Raw genomic sequence first — 24,755 nt, forward strand, 5'->3', positions numbered from 1 at the left:
GGGAGCCCAGGAAAGAAAAGTAAACAAACTCGCTAGGTGAGTCTCATGAATGTTAGAGTTCAAGAACCACAGCTCCCACCCCAGTGGTACCTGACTCTATTTACAGGAAGTTTCAGGTGGAATAGCTTCCTTTAGGCTGTTCCTGGCTAAGAAACATGGTAGGAGCAGCAAGGAATTTTCGCAACCACTCATACCTGAATAATTTTTTCACCGGAGCTCTGCATGTTTTAACTGGTGGAGAGTCTCGTCTAATCGCCATGTTGGGTGCACTGCTTAGATCTGTAAGTTGCAAAAGCCTTCACGGCCTGTATGCACTGAGGTTGCAAAGGCCCGGATTTGCTAAAGCCCCATGACACCAGTCCCGTTAAGCTGCTGTGTCTTGACGCAGTCAGGGACCTGGAAGCCCTGTGCTTACAAAGTACTGACACCTCCTTGCCCAGCCACACCTGAAGCAGCCCTCTCTCTGGGTGTATCTTATTTCTCCAAAGCCCTATCTTTGTGCCTGTTCCTTAAGCTTTCCTGGTTTGTGGACCATGTGTGGGGCTTGGTGGTGAGGAGGGAACAAATCCAACCCCCCTCACTCGAGTTCAGAATCACCTGAGAAGTAAGATCAGACCGCCACTAGGGATCAGGAGACCAGTTTTATTGCTGGTAAAGTTGAACTGGAAAATGCAGCTGGAAATCTGCAGCCATCACTGGGCTTCCTCATACCCTCACCCTGAATTGAACCCTCCACCGCCATTGCCACCCGTCTGGTCTGCTGGGGAGGTTGCCAGATGCAGCCATATTGTCACCAGGGCTAGTACAGTCTTTCCCCAACCTTCCCCATCAGCTTGGTCTTTGGAGGAGAGTGGTAAGTTGTGGAAAGACAGCCAGGAGAGGTGCTCCAGACAGACAGCTCCTTCCTGGGGTGAATGGGAGGATGCAGGAGTAAGATTTGCCCTGGCTGTGGAAATAGTATTTTTGGTCACTGGCACCAGTGAAAGAGTCTAGAATGGGAAGAGGGGAAGGTCAGGACTGAGGCTTGAGGAAGGCTCACATTTAAACATGGTTTCAAGGAGGAAGCGCCAGCCAGAGAAATCGAGAAGCCAGAGAGAGGCGGAGGAGAACCAGGAGTGTGTGGTGCCAGAGGAGCCAGGGAAAGATCATTTTAGGGAGGGAATGATCAGCAGGGTCAAACTTTCCCAAGGGCCTATAAAATGAGAACAAAAACTGTCCCTTAGACTTAGCCACATGGTGACCTTATTGAAGGGTGAGAAGGGGAACCGAGCTTTGGGGTAGTCTTTGGAGGGTGTCCAGGGGGAGGGTTTTTCTTTTTCTTTTTTTTTTTTTTAAAAGATTTTATTTATTTATTTGATAGAGAGAGAGACAGCGAGAGAGGGAACACAAGCAGGGGGAGTGGGAGAGGGAGAAGCAGGCTTCCCGCAGAGCAGAGAACCCGATGCGGGGCTCGATCCCAGGACCCCGGGATCACGACCTGAGCCGAAGGCAGACGCTTAATGACTGAGCCACCCAGGCGCCCCAGGGGGAGGGTTTTTCAAGAGGGACAAAGCTTGTTTGAAAACTGATGGGGAATGACAGCCTTCTGAGCTTGTGGAGGTTGTGGTGGGGGGGGGGTGCAAATAGCTGGTACCCCATTCTCCAGGCCAGGCACCTTCAGTGTGGGGCTGTCTGTTTGCCAGGGGCACCTTTTCCTGATTTGCATGAAGATGCAGTGTGAACTAACAGCAGCCTTGGGTGGGAGGATGCTGGAACACAAGGGATGGTATAAAGGATAGTAAGTCACATAGTCACCTGCAAAGCAGGACTAGAAGCTGAAGGCATTTGGCTCCAAGTTCACAGGTAGCTTTAAACACCCTGAGGGCAGACACAAGAAAGGCTCTCCTTCACTTCAAGAGCTTGTCTGTATTTTTGGCAATCTCTAATTATTTTAGCACCAGTTGACCACGTATTAAAATCCTGACTTGGAAAGAATGACCAGGATCCAATGGTCCTAACCATCCCTTAGTGACAACCCCTTAGTACCTCTAGAGATCCACACTTTAGATTAATGGCGAGGGGCCTACAAAGGTAACAGACCAGCCTCTGCTTCTCAGGATGGGAGAGTGCTCCCTGGACCAGTTTGTGGTTTCTCCCCACCTTCTGTCCCTAGTCTCAGAGCCCATATTCTTTAAGAGCTGGTCTTCAGATGCAGTTTTGATAACCATGGACTTAGCCCCTTTTTACAGTATCTTACTTATGTAAATTATTTCTAACTTTAACATAACAGAAATACTACCATCAGAGACTTCTTTTTTTAAAAATATTTATTTATTTGTCGGAGAGAGAGAGCACAAGCAGGGAGAGTGGTAGGCAGAGGGAGAAGCAGGCTCCCCACTGAGCAAGGAGCCCGATGAGGGGCTCAATCCCAGGAGCCTGGGATCATGACCTGAGCCGAAGGCAGACGCTTAACTGACTGAGCCACCCAGGCATCCCCATAAGAGACTTCTTAATGATTAGCTTCCCCCTGCTAGTTCCACACTCTTGTAGTTTCCTAAACCATTTAGCATATGCCCACATATCTGGAAAACAAAAGTTAGTACACTTGGGAGAGAGTGTTTGACAATTTTGCTAAGGATCTCACAGGTCTCTTAGTATTTGTTTCCCTCCTTAATGTGTTTGCTTTCCTATAGTTTAAATCAAATTCCAAAAATAAAAACATACTACTACAAAGGTACATTTAGTTTACATTAAGATTTAAATATCTTATTGAAGAGAAAAAATTAGGATCGATGCTAAAAGTTTATTTTAAGTTGGCCTGTGTATAATTTAGACATGTAAGTTATTTCTCTCTCTCTCTTTCTCTCTCTCACACACACACATACACACACACACACAGCAATCCTATCAAACAGATTTTAAAAGTCTAACTTTGGATACTCAGTCAACACTTTTAAGTCAAAAATCTACCCATATTTTTGGTGTTCAAAGGTAAGTAGAATGACAATAGAAAGTTTAGGAAATATTTAGATGGAAGACATGACTGGAATATGTGAGAGAAAAATGATCAAAATTACTGTGCATGGAGTAGCCAGAAACTTAAAAGACTGTTTCCTGGGCGCCTGGGTGGCTCAGTTGGTTAAGCGACTGCCTTCGGCTCAGGTCATGATCCTGGAGTCCCTGGATCGAGTCCCGCATTGGGCTCCCTGCTCTGCAGGGAGTCTCCTTCTCCCTCTGACCCTCCCCCCTCTCATGTGCTCTCTCTCATTCTCTCTCTCTCAAATAGATAAATAAAATCTTTAAAAAAATAAAAAACTATTTCCTGAGAATAAGTAAGTGCAGAAACATTGCTGTATCTACTGTATAAAATATGCCAAACTCGTTTTTAGCAGATAAAATATTAATCACATTGGATGAGGGCGCCAGGGTGGCTCCGTCGGTTAAGCGTCCCACTCTTGATTTTGGCTCAGGTCATGATCTTGGGGTCGTGAGATCAAACTGTATCGAGCTCTGTGCTCAGCGGGGAGTCTGCTTGGGATTCTCTCTCCCTCTGCCCCTACCCCCACGCACGCGCTCTCTCTTCTCAAATAAATAAATAAATCTTTAAAAAAATATATTACAAAAAATAAAAATAAAGAAATAATGTATTACATTGGATATAATAGGCTGCAAAACAACATGAGAACAATAAAACTGCAGGGATTCATTTATAGATGAAAATACTTCTGATGAGATTTTGACTTCTCCTTTGGGATCCAAGGTGGAGTGATCTTTTCGCGTCCATGCTAGGGTTAACAGGGTCTTGTGGCAGTTTTAACATGGTTCTACTCTCCTGAGGTCTAGGAGGGAGCTGTCTAGGTCTCGTACTGGACATGGAGGATACATGATCACTTCAAAGAGACATAACAGATGTCTGCAGAGGGATGATCTCCTGGTTCAGGCATGGCTGACATAAGGCTACTGCACCCAGAAATGAAGAGAGAGGAAACAGAAGGGCCCTCTCGCCATACAAAATACTCTTTAATATATCAGAATGGTTGCCAGTGGGGTTGGGGGGCAAGGATTTAAATATCTTATCGAAGAGAAAATGCAATAAATACATACATAAAACAAGAATGGTTCTTTGCCACCCAATGATATAGTAATGATGATGATAACGCACCATGAACTGGGGCATATGAGGAATAGTTCAGTATAAAAAAACATATTATACTGGGTGCCTGGGTGGCTCAGTTGGTTAAGCAACTGCCTTCAGCTCAGGTCATGATCCAGAGTCCCAGGATCGAGTCCCACGTCGGGCTCCCTGCTCAGCAGGGAGTCTGCTTCTCCCTCTGACCCTACCCCCTCTTGGGCTCTCTCCTCAAATAAATAAAATCTTTTAAAAAAAACATACTTACATAAATAAAATACACTCAAGGTTATTTACAAAGTAGGTTTGTTTTCAGTGCCTTTTTACTTTCCACTCACCTGCTTTCCCATTCCTCCTTTCCTGACTTTCCTTTCCCCCACTTTCATGTTGGCCCCCTGGCTGCCCAGGGACTCCTCACTGTGTGTCCTTCTGAAGGCAGCATCTCATGCTGGGCACATATTCCTCCCTTCTCCCTCCCTCTTACTTCTCTGTCCTTTCTTCCCTCCCCAGAACTGGGAAACATAGTCCTTAGAACCAGGCGAGAGGGGCCCCATGCTGAACCATGTGCTTTAAAGAGCTGCTCCTACCCTGTCTCTCCCCAGGGGGTGAGGAATCCTTAGGGCCATCGGGACATGCCCTCTTCCTATCCTAGAGCCCCTGCTCTTCTTCTGGAGCACATTCTGGGCACTGGAGGCCCCAAAGAGTCCCAGGTCTCCTACAAGCCTCTTCCAGATATGGGTCCTCTTGGAGGAAGACTGTGCCCCTAGTCTGCATACCATATCCCAAAGCCAGAGGTGGCCAAGGGGCAGCTGTTTGGGGAGGTGAACAGGACTTGGAGGTGCAGACTGGGGTGTGCACGTGCCTGCACAGGAGGCCCCTGGGGTGTGGGAGGAGCCAGGGTGGGAGCAGAAGGGAAGCTGTGCGTGGGCTGGGAGCCAGGCTGGCCCCTCATGGGCCACCAGTTCTGGTAGAGAAGCCCAAAGAATCTGAGAATTCCAAGTGTGAACCCAGCCTTCCAGGCAGTTGTTAGGGTGGGACGAATGGAACTTATTTCATCAGTTTGTTGGCTTGATTTACAACTTTTAAATATTTAAACATACATTTTAGAAGCCTCCATTTGCACCCTTGCACTGGTAAGGGTGAGCGACTCTCTCGGATGAGACTCTGCCTTCCACGGGGCCTGTGGGGCTTTGATAGGCAACTCCTGGCGACACAGCAAGAAGGAAGAGCGGTCCTAATCAGAGCAGGGCAAATGCTCTGGCAAGTGAGTAGTGCAGTAGGCTTTGGGGCTTCTCACATCATGCCTTTGCTGGCTGGTCCTGCTGGAGAACTGGCATTGGCCATTCTTCTTTTTTTTTTTTTTTTTAAAGATTTATTGATTTATGTATTTAAGGGGGGGCAGAGGGGGAGGGAGAGAGAAAAACCCACGCAGACTTCCTGCTTGGCGCACAACCTGATGCGGGGCTCAACCTCCCAACCCTGTGATCACCACCTGAACTGAAACCAAGAGTCGGACACTTAACCAACTGCGCCACCCCGGCGCCCCTTGGCCATTCTTTCATCATGGAGGCGTGCGAGTCAGGAAGGCCAAGTGCCCCTTCTTTTTTTTTTTTTTAATTTTTTTATTCTTATGTTAATCCCCATACATTACATCATTAGTTTTAGATGAAGTGTTCCATGATTCATTGTTTGTGCATAACACCCAGTGCTCCATGCAGAATGTGCCCTCCTCAATACCCACCACCAGGCTAACCCATCCTCCCACCCCCCTCCCCTCTAGAACCCTGTTTGTTTTTCAGAGTCCATCATCTCTCATGGTTCGTCTACCCCTCCGATTTCCCCCGCTTCATTCTTCCCCTCCTGCTACCTTCTTCTTCTTCTTTTTTTTTTCTTAACATATATTGCATTATTTGTTTCAGAAGTACAGATCTGAGATTCAACAGTCTTGCACAATTCACAGCGCTTACCAGAGCACATACCCTCCCCAGTGTCTATCACCCAGTCACCCCATCCCTCCCACCCTACCCCCCACTCCAACAACCCTCAGTTTGTTTCCTGAGATTAAGAATTCCTCATATCAGTGAGATCATATGATACGTGTCTTTCTCTGTTTGACTTATTTCACTCAGCATAACACCCTCCAGTTCCATCCACGTCGTTGGAAATGGCAAGATCTCATTCCTTTTGATGGCTGCATAATATTCCATTGTATATATATACCACATCTTCTTTATCCATTCATCTGTTGATGGACATCTTGGCTCTTTCCACAGTTTGGCTATTGTGGACATTGCTGCTATAAACATCGGGGTGCACGTACCCCTTCGGATCCCTACTTTTGTATCTTTGGGGTAAATACCCAGTAGTGCAATTGCTGGATCATATGGTAGCTCTATTTTCAACTTTTTGAGGAACCTCCATACAGTTTTCCAGAGTGGCTGCACCAGCTTGCATTCCCACCAGCAGTGTAAGAGGGTTCCCCTTTCTCCGCATCCCCGCCAACATCTGTCGTTTCCTGACTTGTTAATTTTAGCCATTCTGACTGGGGTGAGGTGGTATGTCATTGAGGTTTTGATTTGGATTTCCCTGATGCAGAGCGATATTGAGCACTTTTTCATGTGTCTGTTGGCCATTTGGATGTCTTCTTTGGAAAAATGTCTGTTCATGTCTTCTGCCCATTTCTTGATTGGATTCTTTGTTCTTTGGGTGTTGAGTTTCATAAGTTCTTTATAGATTTTGGATACTAGCCCTTTATCTGATATGTCATTTGCAAATATCTTCTCCCATTCTGTTGGCTGTCTTTTGGTTTTGTTGACTGTTTCCTTTGCTTTGCAAAAGCTTTTTATCTTGATGAAGTCCCAATAGTTCATTTTTGCCCTTGCTTCCCTTGCCTTTGGTGATGTTTCTAGGAAGAAGTTGCTTCGGCTGAGGTCAAAGAGGTTGCTGCCTGTGTTCTCCTTTAGGATTTTGATGGACTCCTGTCTCACATTGAGGTCTTTCAACCATTTTGAGTCTATTTTTGTGTGTGGTGTAAGGAAATGGTCCAGTTTCATTCTTCTGCATGTCAAGTGCCCCCTCTTTAGCCAGCACTGGGGCAGTGGATATCCCTTCCACCCTCTCCCCGCTCTACTGGGAGAAACGGTGTTTACACTGTCTCTAAGCAGCTTTTTGTTCTTTCTTAATCCACGCCATTGTATGATGGAAAGTTTAAATGGGGAGACTGTGGCACAACCTGAGAAAAGCTCCATCAGTGAGGCAACCAGCCGGAAGGATTCTTTGTTGGGAGGGGTGATGAACCTGGGAGGGGCCCGGGAGCAGAGCCGCAGGCTGGAAGGCTGCTCCAGGACCTGGCTGAGGCAGAAAGCCCCAGGGCAAGTCCAGTTTCTGTGGCTCAGGTGTTCCCTGGAGCCCTGGTCCCTTCATTTGTCTTCCTTTGCTCTCCTCCCCCTTCCCTCGCCCCTCGCCTAGGCTCTTACTCTCCGTCCTTTTCTGTGCTCTCGTTAAGGCATATTAAAGATTGGAAAGGCATTCCTGGGGGCAGGCATGACTAATTTTTGTTAAACAGAACTTTCAGAAATAAAGGGGAAAACCAAAACAGTTTCCCCCTTCGAGTAAGTTGTATTTCTAAGAGGCCAGAGGACTCTTGAGGATTTCCCCCAGGATCTCTTTCACCGAGGATGTTTGTTTTCTTTTTCATTTGTGAGTGGGGACTAATTCATTCATTAAACCAATATTTGCTGAACTTGTATTATAAGCAAGCACCACTGCAGCTGCTGGAGAAATTGGAGTGGACCAAAACGGCAAACACCCTGTCTTGGTGCCCCGTTCTTTCTACTGGGGAACAGAGTCGGGAAACGAGATAAGTAACAGCAACGACAACTGCAATGCGTGTGTCTTGTGTTTGGTGATGAGAAGTGCTAAGGAGAAAATAAAGAAGGGTACAGTGTAAGGTAAGGCATTTGGGGAAGGCCTCCCTGAGAAGGTGAAATTTAAAGAAAGGAGATGGGGAGGAGAAAATATCTGGGTTAGAAGCACTCTCGGCCCAGGCAGAACCTTATTGGAAAGATTCAAATGACCAAACCCAGAGGCAGGAGCATGCCTGGCAAGTTTAGGGATCAACGAGCAGGCCAATGTGACTGAATCCGGAACAGGATGAGCTTGAGAAAGAGAAGAAGGTGAGGTCAGAAAAGTGTGGGTGTGTGGGTGGAGGATTATGGAGGGCTCTTGTTAGTATGCTGATTTATGCTGAACAAGATGGGAAGTGACGATATAGTTTAAGCCAAGGAGTGACAGGATCTCATTTGCATTTTAACAGGATTCCTCAGGCTGCTGTGTCTGAGAGTAACCTGTGAAGGACAGGGTGAAGCCAGTTAGGAAGGCATTGCAATAATCCAAGGAAGAGAAGAAAGTATCTTAGACCAACGTAGTAACAGAAATGGAGGAGTGGTGAGATTCTGGACATATTTTGAAAATAGAATCAAAAGATTTGCTAATGGATTGGTTGTGGGGTGTGAGGAAAAGAAAAGGAGTTAAATAGAATATCAAGGTCTTTTACTTGAGCAACTAGAAAAAGGGAATTGCCGTGAACCAAGAGGGAAGACTAATGGGGTGCAGGCTGGGGAGAAGATCAGAAATTCAGTGGTGGGGATTTACATTCTAGATCCCTTTTGACATCCAAATGGAGAGCCCAAGTAGATGGTCGGATTTAGGAGTTCGGAATGCAGGAGAGTCGGGCCAGAAATAAATTTTTGGGAGTCATCAATGAATAATAGATGGTATTTAAAGCTCAGAGATGATGAGATTTTTGAGGAAATGGCAGTAGATGGAAAAGAGAAGTCCAAGGCATAAGCCCTGGCACAGTCTAGTGTTTGTGACTGAGGAAAAGGGAAAAAACAAGCTGGAAAGACAGAAGGACCAGCCAATGAGGAGGAGAAGAAGAGTATGGTGCTGGGAAGTTCTGGAAGCCAGGTCAGGATATCTCCAGGAGGAAGGAGAAAGCCACTACGCCCGCCGGCACTGCTGACAGAGTGAGTAAAATGAGGGCTGAGAATCCTCCAAAGTCCAAGTCATTGGCGACTTTGAAAAGAATAGTGTCAGTAGAGTGGTGGGGGTGAAAGTCTTGTTGGAAAGGTTCAAGAACACACGAAGAGGAAGATTGCAGTCAGTGAGCACAAACAATGCTTTGAAGGCCATTAGTTGTAAAGGGAAGAGAGAAATGGGTCTCAAGCTAGAGGAGGAAATAGGGTTGAGAGAGATTTTTAAAAATAGGAGAAATAACTGCATTTGTACATTGGTGGGAAAGATCCAGTAAGGAGGGAAAAAGGGAAGACGCAGGTTTAATGGGCTCAATCTGGTAAGTTAAGAAATATCTACATTGTATTGAATGCTTATATGTATTGGGTTTTTATGTATGGTATTCATTCCTTAAAACATGAGCTATACATATATTATCATTTTCATTTTTCCAATGGGGAAATTGAGACTCAGAGTGTGAGTCCTTTGTCCAAGGTCACCCAGCAAGGATAGAGAAGAGCTGAGTCAGAGGAAGCTCAGGCCATATTGCTCCTGAGGGGACTGACCACTCTTCCGGTTGTGGAGCTTTCCAGGCACCAAAGGGGTACCTTTACTGTTCCACATCCCTGCCTGAAGGAAGAGTGTGGGTGCTTCTCACAATCATGACTAGAGACTTCTACTTTCTTTGCTTTCTTAAAGTCTGGAGCAGGAGACAAGAGAAGTTGGCCCAAACCTTGATATGTCGGACAGCTAATGAGTAACGTCATGTTGTATGTTGGAATATACAAAGGGATAGAAATCAAGAGTGCTGGTTTTAGTCCAACCGTCCCCATGTGGCTATATTACTTCTGGCAAGTCAATGAACTTTGAGTCTTGGTGTCTTCATTAGCAAAACAGGAATAAAAAATCTGCCCTCTCTGCTTCTTGGGTGGTTGTGAAAAAATCACCCTATATCCCCCTCTCCTCCAGGGCTCTAATGATACGTGAGAACTTACGCCATTTCCGACGTATCTGACGTATGGTGGCACCTGTGATTCTCCACCTGATGCACAGCAGAGCCCCCAGGGAGCTTTTACAAATATTGCTCTCCTACTAGGATATGGAGTAACTAAAACTCACAAACATGCTAATGGGAGTGTAAATTTGTACAACCACCTTGGAAAGCAGTTTGGTAGTAGCTATTAGAGTCGAACCAACATCTCCCTGTGATCCAGCAATTCTACTCCTACCTAGGTTTATACCCAAGAGACATGTATGCACATGTGCACCGGGGGACCTGTACAAAAATGTTTGCAGCAGTGTGATTTGCAATTGCTCAAGCCACAAACAACTCAAATGCCCATCAGTAGCAGAACAGATTAACAAGTTGTGGTATATCCGGATAATGGTATACTGAACAGTATTAAAAGTTTGCACATATGGCTACAACCACATGGATGAATCTCACAGATACAGCATTCAGTGAGAGGAAGCTGACATAAAAGATTTCCCTCAAAACATGAGAGATCATAAAATAATGAAAATCAGGAAAATCGTGAATCTCTATGGTGTTAGAAGCTAGGACCTTTAGAGAAGACGAAATGTGTTCTCTAACGTCCGAGTGTGTGTGTGTGTGGGTGTGTGGGTGTACCTCAACAATGGTTATAAAAATAAAAAATACACATACCTTGGATAATTCACTGAGTTGCCCACTTAATGATTCGTGTACTTTTTTGTCCTTTGTATCTTACTTCAATTAAAAAACAAAACTGCTGCCTGGTTCCTGTCTCAGCTCAATTAAAAATCCCTGGGGGTGAGGGGCACCTGGGTGACTCAAGTCAGTTGGACATCGGACTCCTGATTTCGGCTCAGGCCATGATCTGGGGGTTGTGAGATCAAGCCCTGCCCGGAGCTCTGTGCTGGACGTGGAGCCTGCTTAAGATTCTCTCCCTCTGCCCCTCCTCCCCCTACTCGTGCACACCCATGCTCTTTCTCTCTCTCTCTCTCTCTCTCTCTCGAAAAAAAAAAAAAAAAAAATAATCCCTGGGAAGGAAGCCCTGGCATGGGCGCTTTCAGGAGCGTATCCAGGGCTAAGAAAACTGCCCTCCCCCTTTGTTGGCGCCCTCCCCTCCAGGAGGGAAGACTTACAGCTGTGTGCCCGGCTGCTGACTGCGTGTGCCTCAGAGCAGTGGGGAGGAGAGAAAACTGGAGGGCCCTGTGTGCACATGGCCAACAGCAAGACTGGCCCTCGGGGGGCGGTGGCTGAAGACTACCTTCAGGGACCGCCGGCTGCCACCCTTGCTTAAGGGATTCCTGAATTTAATTTCAAGTTTGCTATTCAGAACAGTTGCTGCAGATTTTAGTTATTTTTATTTGCCTGGCCCTTTGTGGAGATTTTGACTCTTCATTATACTTTTATGTTTTACTGTAGTGACCTAGTGACCATTCTTTTCTGTCTTCCTTTTAAAATATAATCTTTTCATCCACAAGTGATACAGCCACATCCAAAGGCTGTACCATCACATGCCAGGAGGTCTGGACTGCTTTTCTAACTCTTGTCCCACATGTGATGGACAAGCAGATGCTTTTTTTTTTTTTTTAAGATTTTATTTATTTATTTGCCAGAGAGAGAGAGCGCGTGCAAGCAGGGGGAGCAGCAGAGGGAGAAGCAGGTTCCCTGCAGAGCAGGGAGCCTGATGTGGGACTCCATCCCAGGATCCCGGAATCATGACCTGAGCTGAAGGCGGATGCTTAACCGACTGAGCCAGCCAGGCGTTTAGACAAGCAGATTCTAAGTGCACTCCACTCTTAATCTTTGCTGTTCTCCACTTTACTCAATAGAGAAAATGGTATAAACAATGAAAACCTTTAGTATCTCTTGATCATTACTCTGAATTTTTAAAAGGAAACATTTATGGGCCAAACTCTGCAGCTTGATAGAGATCCTACACTTCATGCATTTTTTTGAGGCTTTTCCAAAATAATACCTCTACAGTTCAACCCTAAATAGCATTTTAACACGGCTGTGGCCTCTTTACATTTATTTAAATAGCTGGAGATGCTTTTCTAAGACTATTTTTAATTATAAAATATTCAATGTATTATCAAGAGAAATAAACTTTGTTATAGCTCTAAACTCAAAGCGTATTTTATTTTTTTTAAGATTTTATTTTTAAATAATCTACACCCAACGTGGGGCTCAAACTCACCACCCCGAGATCAAGTCGCACGCCCCACCACCTGAGCCAGCCAGGTGCCTCAAAGCAAATTTTATTGTATAGATTTTGATATAAGGGGAATTGAATGTATAAATATCTTTTTAGATGCAATAATGTTCCTCATGTGATCATTATTATTTCTCAGAAAATCTGTACTTATACAAATTTATAGTGTAGGAAAAAAGTTGCAGTTTATTGTGGTTTATCATTGGATTATGGTTGATTTCAATGTTTTCATTTCTATCTGCATTTTTTTTTTGTTCCAGTAAAAAAAAGAAAAAAAGCTGAGAAAAAAATAGAAAATCTGAAATACAGGCATCCCTCTCTATGTAGGAGTTAAGTTCTTAATAGCCAAGCAGCTCAACTTCTGGAACCTGTAGAATCAGCATCCCCTGAGAACGTGTTGCTCTAATTCTCGTGCCTGCTCCAGACTCGCTGAGTTAGAAACGCTGGGCGTGGGCCCAGCAATCTGCTCTCACAAACCCTCCAGGTGACTCGGATTGGCCGGAAAGTGGAGAACTGCTCTGAAGAAGAGCGTGAGAAACCACTGTGGCTCGTTTGGCAAGCCCTTGCAGTGATCCACTCTGGGATTAGGTGATTTGTTTGATAAGTCTGGTTTTTGCTCCCCTCCTCCGCCCACTCATCTGGCCCCCAATCAAAGCTAGCCCAGTCGTTGTCAACGCCGGCTGGGAAGCTTTTTAAAAATGCGTCTCCCCAGATGGGTCCTGGGCATCCAGGTGCTTCTCATGTGCGCCAGGGTTGATAAACTCCGTTCTATATTCAGGTACTTTTGTGGTTGAGACAGATGATTGTTAACACCTGCCCCCAAATTCTTTGGGTTGTTTCCTGCAAGCCCCGCGAAGCAGAACTTAGGCCTCCAGCGGCGGCTTGTCCAGACCTAAAGGTGTTTCCTGAGGGCCGATGCGGTCCCCCTCGCAGGTAGCTCTGCAGACGACCGCGACGCTCGCTCCTGGCGCGCCCGGGCCTCCAGCGGCCAGCTCCGCCGCCCAGCCCGTGCGGATGCCGTGAGTTGACCCTTCGGTTTGGCGCGCCGAGAGAATGTCAGAAAAGATGCCCCCTTTCCTTATCTTCCTTATCTAAAGCCTGTGGGCCCCTTTTCGCTTTCAGCTCCCCAAAGACCTACTCGGAAGGCCCGTCTTGGTGGTTTCATCTTGAACTGTCTGCCCCTCCCCCACCGCCCAAACTTCCCTGCAAGACCCAGGAGGGACCACTCAGTACACTCGTGAGGGATGTTCTAAGCCAGTGGTCCTTAAAAGGTGGTGGCTGGGGGCATATGTGTCAGCAGCAGGAGTATCACCTGGGAACATGTTAGAAATGCAAGCCCCCATCACCACAAGACTGAATAATAACAGGGCAGGAGGAAACTTTTGGAGGTGATGGATAGGTTTATGGCACAGATTGGGGTGATAGGTCCACGAACGTATATTTCTCTCCAAACTCATCAGGTTGTGTATGTTAAAATCTATAGCTTTTTGTATGTCAATCATACCCCCATAAAGTAAGTGTTTGGTTTGTTTTGCTTTTTTTTTTTTTAAGTAAATGCAAACTGTTGGGCCCCACCCCAGAACTTCTGTGTCAGAAACTCAGGAGATAGGGCGCAGCCATCCGTGTGTTCTTCTGAGGCTGCTCACATCTGTGTGGCTCTACCCCGGTGCCTCGCAAGATTGTGAGACGTGCACAACCTCAGGCCCCAACCCAGGCCAACTGAATTAGAATCCCGGGTTCCTGGGATCACATTGGAGTTTGAAAAGCGCTGCTCGAAGCTCCTCCTCCCCCCCCCCCCCCCCAATCTGGTCAGTGTTTAACACCAGAAATGTGCCTTCTCGGATCGCAGCTTCTTAGCTCCCCACAGAAATGCCATCACCAGATAGTAATTTAAGTGTGAGAAACACAGGTATGAGCTACTGTTCTGTATTTGTGGAATTTATGCTGCCGTTTACCACCCCTTCGGATAAATATTCATTCTGCCAATTTTCTTAGCGTTTTGAGCAAGCACAATGTCTGTCTGTTTTGTTTGTTTTACATGGGAGTTGAAGTTAGAAACATCGTCCGTAAGATGCCAGGAAGGACACTTTGATTTTTACCTCAGTTTGGAGAACTAGCCTGAGTTCTCTCCTACAACTGTCCCTTCTGGAAGGGATCTTTGCGTTTTAAGTCTTGGGGTAACAATTCTGTTGTGGCTGCATTTTTTATTATAAGGGGCCTCAAATACTGTGTGAGAAGATAAGGGGTTGATAAGATAGAAGTGCATGATTGACGCCTGGAAGCCTCTCAGCCTGTATAAAGCATAACAATTTCAAGGGCTCAGTTCAAAACCCTCTGTGAAGTTTTCCCGGCAGCTCTCCATCAGCTGTAATTAACATGGCCTCAATTACAGTATTTGTTATCTGTCATTGTAACAGATATCAAGTATTTCCCAGTAGTTTGTGAGTTAATGTTTGTAAAGCGCTTGAACGGTATAGGAACATAGTACATACTCAGATTACAGTTGACCCTTGAAAGACCCAGGGTGGAACAGTGTGGGTCTGCTTATATGTGGTTTTGTTTTGTTTTTTTTTTACACATACGGTATGTACAGCATATAACATACAAAATATGTGTTAATTGTTTATATTATTGGTGAGGCTTCTGGTCAACAGTAAGCTATTAGTAGTTACATTTTCAGGGAGTCAAGTTACATGCAGATTTTCGATTGTGCCCCTACCCCCCACATTATTCAAAGGTTAACTGTATTACTATTACCGTTATTGTTGTTATTGTTTATATATACTTATGGGTTATTCCTGTTAGATCTCTTCTAGGTGAGGAGAGGGCTTTATCTACTGATGGAGTCCCAAGTAAGCCTGGTTTATGCTGTGCTCACAAGAGGCTCTTACAGGAGAGTAAATAAGTGCTTTGGAAAGAAAAATATGATTTATTGCCATAATTGGAGCATTAGGTCTCAGTCAATCCTATTCAGAGAGAGAAGCTGTTGTGCCAACAAGGGGAGCACATCCCTTCGCCCCCGTCCCAGAAGGCATCAGAAAAAAAAAGGAAGTGAAGGATAGATGTCACCAAAGTGTCAGTGAAACTCAATTCAGAAGAAACTCTGACCAAAACCAAAATGGAACCAACTGAAAATGTTAATGGTCATTTTTAGTAAGTCACAAGAATTTGAAGAAAGTCTATTTTAATAAGTAGAACAATTTCATTTTCCATGCAGCCTAGGAAATTAAGATCTAGATGGTTTCTTTTACACAATCTCTGGTCAAATTTATACATTTTTTGCAGAAAGCAGTATGGTTTCACCTTAAATAACTTGTGGGGAAAAAAGAAGCAAAAGGGATAATGTCTTACGTATCTGTTTACAACAGAAAGAACACACTGGATGTCCTATGTGACCTAGTACTCTGGAAAAAGTTCAGGCCAGAGAAGAAAACGGAGGAAAGACGGGTTTGCATGACGTGTAGAAGCGGGCTCATGGTGAAACTAGCAAAGCCTGAGATTCACTGCTCCACCCTGAAGTACCGGACTCTTCCAAAGTCCCAAAAGGGACCCTGGCAATTTTGTGTTTGTAATTGTGCGTTAGTGTTCGTAAATGGGCTTCCCAAATTGTGTTAAGTGTCAGCCCCTCCAGGTCTGTTCCTGATGAAATGCCTCTCTGTAGCTCTTGGCTTTCTAGATTGACTGTAATCATCTTCTTCCGCCTGGCCAGATGGGGGGTGTAACAAGGAGGGGTTGTGCTCGTGGGGAGGGGTGGGCCTTGGACAACGGCTGGGAGGGGGGAGACCACCACAGCAGAGTTCGAAGTGATGCGCTGCAGAGACTAGGATGGCTTCCTTCAAGGGGTGTCCTTCTAGGGTGGTGCTTCTCAGCCGCAGGTAACTCCCCCCAAGCGCCATTTGGCAGTGTCTGGAGACACGTTTGGTTGTCATGGATGAGTTGAGATGTGCAGGGGCTACTGGCTTCGAGTGGGTGGAGGCCAGTGATGTTGCTAAACACCTGCAGTACAACAAGGAATGATCTGGCCCCAGAGCTCAGTAGTTCTGATGTTGAGAAATCCTGTTCCAGGGTATTCCTTTTACTGTGGGTCACCAACAGCTCAGGTTGTCAAAATGAACGATCAGCAAACAGTATGAGGTGACTTCTCAGAAGGGTTTTGCAGTTCCGTCTTCCCCGTCGGCTACTGTGTAGCGGGTACCTGGCTGTTCTGTAGTGACTTCCACTCCTTCCCACCCCCGGCCCCCCCACAGACACATATGCAAAGGCTGTTAGGACGGGGGCTTTAATGAACACACGGTGAGGGCGCCTGGGTGGCTCAGTTGGTTAAGCGACTGCCTTCGGCTCGGGTCATGATCCTGGAGTCCCAGGATCGAGTCCCACATCGGGCTCCCTGCTCAGCGGGGGGTCTGCTTCTCCCTCTGACCCGCTTCCCTCTCGTGCTCTCTGTCTCTCATTCTCTCTCTCAAATGAATAAATAAAATCTTTAAAAAAAAAAAAAAAATGAACACACGGCGAAAACCTGGTTCTGGCAGCGATGTGGGAGAGAGAGTCCCTCCTCTGGCCACGGGACTAGGCTCCAAATGGCCTCAGCGCTATGGGAGTATCCCAGGCACTGGAGTGGGGCTTCGCTATGCAAATCCCCATCACAAGAGCAGCTTCCCCCAGTCTAAAACCATCTGCCATTTACTTCAACACTGAATGTTAATGCAGTGTGTTGATGGAAATGTCCACACCCCCTCCCAGGCTGCTGAACCCTACTAGTTCCCAACGGACTGCCCCAAATTCCTGCCCTCTGACCTCAGGCGGTCCTCCACTGCCTCTTGGCCTTCCTTCAGGACCCCTTCTGATTGTGTCTCTGCCGTATTCCCATGGTGGCTCCCTTTTGTCAAGGCCCCAAACCATTCTCTCCCTACTTCCCTTCTGCAGATGGCCGTGTCTCTTGCTTTCCTAAGTAACACAATAATCACAGCTGCTACCATTTATTCCACAGCTGCAAGTACCAGGCTGGTGCAGGATAGATGTTCCATCTGTGGTTGAGTGTCGCTAACCCCACTTTGCAGATGATGAAACCAGAGCGTAAAGAGGCTGCTCAGTCTTCCAAGTCCCAGTGCGGGCATTTGGTCCCAGGACTGCCCATCTCAGTACGAACTCCCTATACTTCTCTCTTCTTCTGAAAATCTGTCTCTGTCTTGATCCCTAGGTCTTGAAAGAAGAAAAGTTCTTTCAACCCAAAGCTTCCTCCCCAGTCTTGATCTCAGATTCCTCCTGTTTCCCACTTCATGTCACTCCATTAGCTATGGAGTAGCTTAGCCTGCCCTCCCCTCCCGCCCCCGCCTCCTTCCTCTGTACATGCATCCAGTGTGCCCTGCTTCCCCAACACACTCCTGCCTCATCTGCTTCCTTTGCTTCACTGTCAACTTGTCCAAAGGAAGAGTGTCTCAGTTTGACCCAACTAGTCACCTGTTTCCTGGGCAAAGCCTCATTCTCTTCCCTGGTTCTGCATTTCCTTGGGCCCCCTTTCCTTCCTGGATGGGCACCATGTCCACCTCTTCCCCTGTAGTTTCTCGGTGCCTGGGATAGCATCCTGAAACACAATAGTGATGGTGCTGACCTCACACTGAGAACTGGACCAAAACCAGACAAACCTTCCCAGGGGCCGAAGAGATGGCTAAAGTAGGGCTCCCAGGGAAATTCCTTTGGGCTGGAGTTCTGTTCAGCATAATGACGACACACTATTGCCATTTTTAGAGCAGTGATTACCAAATGGAAATACCCTACTTCACCAGAGACTGAGATCTGAAGTCACTAGCTTCGTATCTAAATGTCATTCGAATCTTCACTGTAACCAAGGCTCTGATCAACAGAAACACATGACTACAGCTAGGGGATTCAATTCCTGTTTTTTCTTCCTGTTTGTCCTCTGCTAACATAAAAAAAGATATACCTAAAAGAAACTTCTTGATATTGTTATCCTGATAGTATATTACTACTACATATGTGGAGATGAGTTAAATGAAACAATAAATAGTTTTTGAGCTGTTGGCATCATTTACTTGCCTTTAAAAGGCAAGTAAATAACATCTGGGCACAAAATCTGTATTTGATGGCAAAGATCCCTTCTCTGGGTAATTCCATTCTCCTACCCTCTCCACTGAAACGTCTACAGAAATTTCCGTAAGTTGGTATTAGTAAGCTTCTGTCTAACGTTCATCTGTATTGGTTCATTCCTTCATTCAACAAATACTTATCAAAACTCTGCTTAGTCCTTGGACAAGATAGATACAGTGTCTGACTTCCGGAAGTATAGTCTAATCTGGCACTTACAATTCAGTATGATGGGGGCTGGACAAGATAAATGTAGGATGTGGTTGGGATATTTACACAGACACTCCCCCCAGACTTGGGGGTGGCTGGTCAGGGACAGTTTCCAGGAGAAAGTAATATCTAAGGTAAAACCTGACTGCATTAGATGGAGCTGAAGGGGTAAAGTGAGGGGAGGGGTTGTCCCAATAAAAAAGAAAGCATTCTAGAAGACTCATATCAAGAGAGAAAGAGATCTAGAGACAGAAAGGAGAGAGGTTTAGGGAACTGAAAAAGAAGTTCATTCTTATTGGATCAGAGAAGAAGAGAATGGAGAGAGACTTTCATCATCATCATAGCTAATACTTTAGGTACATAAAGTGGGTGCCATTTCCCCCCCCATTTTATAGATGTGGGAACTAAAGCACTGGAAGTTTAAAGTAACTTGCCCACAGTCATCCGGCCAGTATGTAGCAGATCCCAGTGCAACCCAGTATGGGTGTCCTTAACGGACACAATACTGCCTCCCATCCTGCCTTTGACAGAGTCTTCCACACTCCTTCACAGCAATGGTTTGGCGGTCCCAAGAGAAAAGAGTAGGTTGAGGCAGTGATATTTAGTGGGAAGTCTGTGTGGAAATCTTAACCGAAGAAAGCCTGCCCTCCCTCACGTGCTCCCCTCTGTAAATCAGATTAAGGAAAAAGTACTGCTCTTCTGGGGAGAGTTTTCATTTAAATGGGGGGGGGAGGGGTAGGAGGGCGGACAACAAGTTTTTAGTACCCCATCTGGTAGGGTGGGACGAAGGGAAACATTTTGGGGGCATCTTTTTGGCGTAGAAGGGTTGGTATGGATCACTAAACTCTTAATTTTTTATTAGGGAATGACTTAGGCTTTTGAAAGTTGCACATTAGAAGGTCCCTCCCCACCCCCCAATACTAAGGACATAAGTGAAAATTTCTCAAGTTGACTCAAGAAGTGAGTTGGCTTATTCAGAGGTAGCTGGGTTTTGTCTAATTCAGTGACTGAACTAGAACAAACAACAGCTTCAAATCCCTCTGAGGGGGGAGCCAAAGGGTTTAATGCCATAAACTTTCCAAGCAAAGACTTCAAAGTGGTGAAGTGTGTGAACAGTTCACCCAAGCGTGGTGTATGGTGATTAGACTTCTTAAGACCAGATAATTTCTCATGGACAGTTACCTACCAGTTAGATTAAACCTTGAGCCAACGAGAAACCCAGCATTTGTTTATGACTAATTCTTCCTAGAATAAAAAGATTTCAGTTTGGAAAGTACTGTATGCCACCTTTCCTGAATCAAATTCTCACTTTCCCAGTTTCATCCCAGTTGCCTAGTTCCCTCTCAAGAGGGTAGACAGGGATAGGTAATATTTTAGTTGCTGAGACTGGCTTGAGTTAAAATGCCCATCTTGGGGTGCCTGGGTGGCTCAGTCGGTTAAGCGTCCAGCTCTTGATTTCGGCTCAGGTTATGAAATTAGGGTTGTGGGATCGAGCTCTGTGTCGGGCTCAGCTTGTCTGCTTGTCCCTCTCCCTCTACTCTTCTCTCTCTCTCTCTTTCTCTCTCTCTCAAATAAATAAAATCCTTAAAAAGAGAAAATTCAGGAATGTCATTATATGATGATTAACACTTTTCTTCCCCCATGGGGACATAGGCTGTCCCTGCCCTTTAGATCTATATTGTAATCAGAAACACAACCATTAGCAACAAACTTTTATCCTTGTTTGTTTCTCTGTTGCCATTTGGTCTACTTGTCACTGTAGCTAGAAGAAGTATGATGTGGTGCTTCTGCCTTGGGGTCATTGAGAGAGTGATTGAGTGAAGGAAGAGAGGGGAAGTGAATGACTAAAGGAACCCAACCCTGACCCCGACAATGGCTTCAAGAATACCAGAACAGAGGCGCCTGGGTGGCTCAGTTGGTTAAGCGACTGCCTTCGGCTCAGGTCATGATCCTGGAGTCCCGGGATCGAGTCCCGCATCGGGCTCCCTGCTCGGCAGGGAGTCTGCTTCTCCCTCTGACCCTCCTCCCTCTCATGCTCTCTGTCTCTCACTCTCTCTCTCTCAAATAAATAAATAAAATCTTTAAAAAAAAGAATACCAGAACAATGATCATGCCATGGTGATTTTCATCCCATAAACAATTATTCAGTCAAACAGATGGAGACTTCTATGAGCCATACATTTGGAAGATAGAAGGTCTGACCTTGAGCATTCACATTTAGGACTCATCCCAAAGAGGGCCCAGCAAAGGTGCTGAAAAGGCCTGAGGCTCATCTATAGTTAGCTCTGCTTTCTCTTTTCACATGACACAGTGGATGGTGTTATTTTCCACGCTCCTCAGGCCTCCACTTGCCTACAGTAGTAAACTATAAAGGGACAGACTCCCAGTGACTTAGACAAAAGAGGGGATTTATGAGAAGGCTCAGCTAACGGGAAGAAAGTTCAACAACTCAGTCCCAGGAAGGACAGGGCATCGGTTATGAGGGAACCAGGGAATCCATGTCTCCCTCATCCCTCTTCCCCATCTTCCGATGCTCCTCCTCCCGCTGTCTTTGCAAAGGAGGCTTGCTTCTTTCTCTCTGCAGACAGGGGTCCTCCCCATAATGGTGATGCCACAGCCTCACACTTCCCAGCTTCCAACCCTCTCTTTCTCTGTCTCTCTGCCAGGCTCAGCCAGTGGTGGAGTTCCTCAAGGCTATCCAAGGTGCTCTTATTCCCTTATCAGAGATCTCACTCCTGCCCACAGCTTTAACCACCATCTCTACTTAGAGGATCCGCTAACTTATTCTCCACCACACACCTTTCTCCAAGCTCTCCAGTGTACCCAAATGCTTACCTGGCCTCTACCCTTGGGTATCCCAAAGGCATCTACCTTCTTTCTTGGTAACAGAATTTCCATGTTGTTGCAAGTGGCAGTGTACCCAGCTAAAAAGACTATCTTTTCCAGCTTCCCTTGCAGCATGGGATGGACAATGAAATGTATGCAGAAGTCATGACGTTGAGCTTCTTGGGAAAGTCCTTTACAAAAGGCCAACTCAGCTGGAAGTTTTGTCATTTTGCCCTTAAACCTTCTTCCTCCTTCTGCCTGGAATGAGGATAGGATAGCTGGTGCTACAGTGGTCATCTTGAGAATATGAGGAAAACTTGACGATGGAAACTAGCACTACAAATGGCAGAGAAAATGGTAAAAGGGGCCTGGGATAAAGATGCCTACCATCTATAGACAACTTTTTGGGGAGAAATGATACATTTCTGTCTTACTAAAGGCACTCCTAATTCAGGTCTAACTAGAACCAAACACAATTCCTAACAGATAGAATGCACTTCTCCTACACCTCCATCACCAGACCCCACTTCACCCTTCTCCTCCTTCCGTTTGCCCACTGCCCCCTCTCCGGATACTCGCCATGCTCTCTTCTGCCACTTAGACTTCTAACTTGCCGGTCCCGATGCCTCAACGTTCCTTTCTTCAGGGAGCCATCCTTGACCTGCTTCACCAGGCCAATTGCCCGGTCATAGGTTCTCAAAGCACCACCAGCCTCTCTCTTGTAGTAACTGGCCCCATTGTGATTTTACAGTCTAGCAGGAGGGACTCTCCTCTGTCCCTCCCACCAGATTATAAGCTCTAGAGAGCCAGGGACTGTGTCTTTTCCTTTTATTACCCCCAAAAGAAAAACAACTAAGTGAAGGTACCAGAAAGGAATTCCTCAGCAACACCACCCCCCTACCCCTGGCCATATTTTTAAAATCCCAGAGAAGAATTCTGATTGGCTTAGCTAGGGCCAAGTTTCCATCTCAGGACTATGGCTGAAAGCAGGGTCTGTGAGAACATGGCAGCCTCTGTTCAAATCACATGTTTGGAATAGGGAAAGGAACAATCCCCAAAGAAAGGTGCGGAGATAGATACATGTAATAATGAATGCTTATCCATTTGAGACCATCCTTGATGCTTACAGTGGCCTGATTTTACCTGGAGGAGAAGGTGGAGGAAGGAAGGTTCACAATATAATTTGGCTCAGGTCTTGTATGTTCTGGGAGAGGGCTTGGTCCCCAAACTCTTGTATGTAGTAAGGAGATGACCTTGATACATTCCCTCAGGGCCTAGTCTCCACTCACTCTCAATAGAAAATGACAAGAATGAAAAACTTTGTTTAATCTTATGACTTCTATTCAAGTCAACAAACACTTAAAATAGAAGCTCTTCACTTAAAGCCCTTCATCCTCTGGGCCCTGCTGCCCTCTCTGACTCCTTTCTCCCCCTCCACACTCCCCCAGCACCCCACCCCCCACAATCCCTTCCTGTCTTCATTGAGTTCCAACCACTCTGGCCTCTTTTTTCTCAATGCCTGAGCTCAGTCCTGCCTCAGGGACTTTGCACTGCCATTCTGTCTGGAACTCTCTGCCCCTAGATCTTGGCAAGGCTGGCTCCCAGGGAGGCTAAACCAGCGGGGCTACTATGAACACTACGCACTCTACCTTAGATGCCAGACTACGGGTTGAAATTCAGTCCCAGTGCTGCCCACCAAGCTGTGTAGTCTGAGAAGAGGTGCATTTTTTGTCACTAAAGAGCATTCTGTAGCAAATCCAAGAGTCCTTGGGGTTGCATCTGGCTAGAGGGGAGATCTTGGTTTCCTTTGAACACAGCCATATAAGGCTGGCTAGTGGTGGCCCATGGAAAATGATCTCCTTTACTGAATGATGACCCTGTGGCTGAATTGACCCCAGAGCCCAAAACCTTGAAACTGACTGAAAGTGAAGAAGAGGGAATGCCATGGAGTAACCCTGAAAGGTAGTTCTGACTCTGCCCAGTGTCTGTGCTCTTTGGTTTAGTCACTTCTTCACATCATGTCTTCACTGTCTCACAAGTATATGCTGAGTTTCTGTACCGTGCTAGGGAGGGACTACTGGTGACCAGCCTCTATCTGTTGAGAGATTAGTCTAGAGAGAAAGAGATACAAATCAAATAATCACACCAACAAGATTTATCATCCAACTGTGATAAGTCTAGGAAGGAGAGGTAGACGGGGCTTTGAGAGCTCACGGTAGGAGGATTTGACCTAGGTTTGGGTGGGGTGTTGGAAGGACTTCCTTGAGGAAGTGACTCAAGACAAGAATGGAAGGCTGAGTAGGAGATGGCCTGGCAGAGAAAGGATGGGACCTGAAGACCTGAGCCCAGCTCTGAGTGCAAGTCACTGTGGTGCCCAAAGGTGTTTCAAACAATGCTTTTGGGCTTGTAAGAATATGCTGTTACTGGGGCACCTGGCTGACTCAGTCAGCGGAGCGTGCAACTCTTGATCTTGGGGTTGTGAGTTTGAGCCCCACGTTGCTGGTAGGGCTTACTAAAAAAAAAAAAAAAAAGTTAAAAAATATGCTGTTATTCACCACTGGGGTAACATCTGCAGATATTCTGGTAAGTAATCTCTCAGGGTCAGGGTCAAGGTAGAGCGTGACGCGGTGGTGTGCCAGAGTCAGCTGCTCTCTGCTTGCCAGCTGATGATACATGCCTCTCCCAGCTCTATGTTCAGTGGCCTCACATTGGTAGGTTGAAATCGGTCACAGTGGGAGTATTTACATTAGAAAAATTGGTGAACAAACCAGGGCTTTATTTTTTTCTCCTGGAGAGCCGATGTTGAACATTTACTAGCATGCCATGGAGCATGAATGACCTCTCACAGCCCTTGAGAAGTTACCCAATTTCACAGAGCACCCCAAGTTTTCTTGAAAAGGTTGGATTTATGACCAAGTGATATGCTGGCTTTGGGATCCTGAGATAGCTGGGAAAAGATGCTGCTGACCCACCCGAGATGGAGTGTGATTTCAGTTATCATGAATGTTTTCTGGAAGCTGACTTTCAAAGAAGCAGGACTTCCTAAATGCTGTAATCTGAGGGTGATGGAGGTGGTTGGAAGTGGCTGGTCAGCCCTGCTGGCTGATTCCCTCCATGGTCGCAGACTGTCCCCAGAACTTGGGAGCGAATTGTAAAGGCACCCAGGACATCTTCCCTCCCTTCTGCAGACTAGCCATTGGTTAGTAGCATAGGACAAATAGAAATTATGTGTAATTCTTTTTTTTTTTATTTTTATTTTTTATTTATTTGAGAGAGAGAATGAGAGACAGAGA

This window comes from Mirounga leonina, unplaced genomic scaffold (assembly GCF_011800145.1).
Source record: "Mirounga leonina isolate KUSES-001 unplaced genomic scaffold, KU_Mleo_1.0 Mir_125, whole genome shotgun sequence".
NCBI lineage: Eukaryota > Metazoa > Chordata > Mammalia > Carnivora > Phocidae > Mirounga > Mirounga leonina.